Below are 797 nucleotides of genomic sequence, written 5' to 3' on the forward strand. Positions count from 1 at the left end.
TTCGGAGGTGCTGCGACTGAAGACCCCAACATGCACATCAGGAATTTTGTCGAGATCTACAGTACTTTGAAATATAATGGTATGATTGATGAGGCTATCAAGCTGAGGCTTTTCCCATTCTCTCTGAGGGATAAAGCTAAGGACTGGTTACATTTTGAACCAGCTGGGTCTATCACTACTTGGCAAGATCTTGTGCAAAATTTTCTGGTGAAGTTTTATCCAATGGCGAAGGCTGCGGCTATGAGGAGTGCTCTTACTTAGTTTGCGCAGCAACCTACAGAATCTATGTGTGAAGCTTGGGAGTGCTACAAGGAGATGTTGTGAAAGTGTCCACATCATGGAATGCCTGATTGGATGGTGATCACTGGTTTCTATAATAGTTTAGGGGCCCAATCTCGGCCCATGCCCGATGCAGCAGCTGGAGTCACCTTGTGGGCCAAAAGCTATATTGAGGCTTATAATCTTATTGAGACTATGGCTGCAAATGAGCATCAAAACCCAACTCAAAGGATGATGCCTGGAAAGGTAGCAGGTATTCTGGAAGTCGATGCAGCCACAGCTATTGTAGCGTAGCTCCAAGCGCTGTCTATGAAGGTCGATTCTCTAGCTACCTATGGAGTCAATCAGATAGCTATGGTCTGTGAGCTTTGTGCAGGTTCGCATACTACGGATCAGTGTTCTCTTGTTAATGAATCTGTTCAGTATGTGAACAATTATCAGCGACAACAGCAGCCTGTGTCAGCTAATTATCATCCTAACAACAGAAATCATCCAAATTTCAGCTGGAGTAATAATCA

At 44.3% G+C, this 797-nt stretch overlaps 1 non-coding gene across 1 annotated transcript; it reads right to left on the reverse strand.

Moving 5' to 3' along the window:
- Positions 1–237: 237 nt before the first annotated feature.
- On the reverse strand, positions 238–344 carry LOC141687627 (small nucleolar RNA R71). The gene has a single exon (XR_012561117.1). It is a non-coding gene; the product is annotated as a small nucleolar RNA R71 (small nucleolar RNA).
- Positions 345–797: the final 453 nt, after the last annotated feature.

This window comes from Apium graveolens, chromosome 9 (assembly GCF_009905375.1).
Source record: "Apium graveolens cultivar Ventura chromosome 9, ASM990537v1, whole genome shotgun sequence".
NCBI lineage: Eukaryota > Viridiplantae > Streptophyta > Magnoliopsida > Apiales > Apiaceae > Apium > Apium graveolens.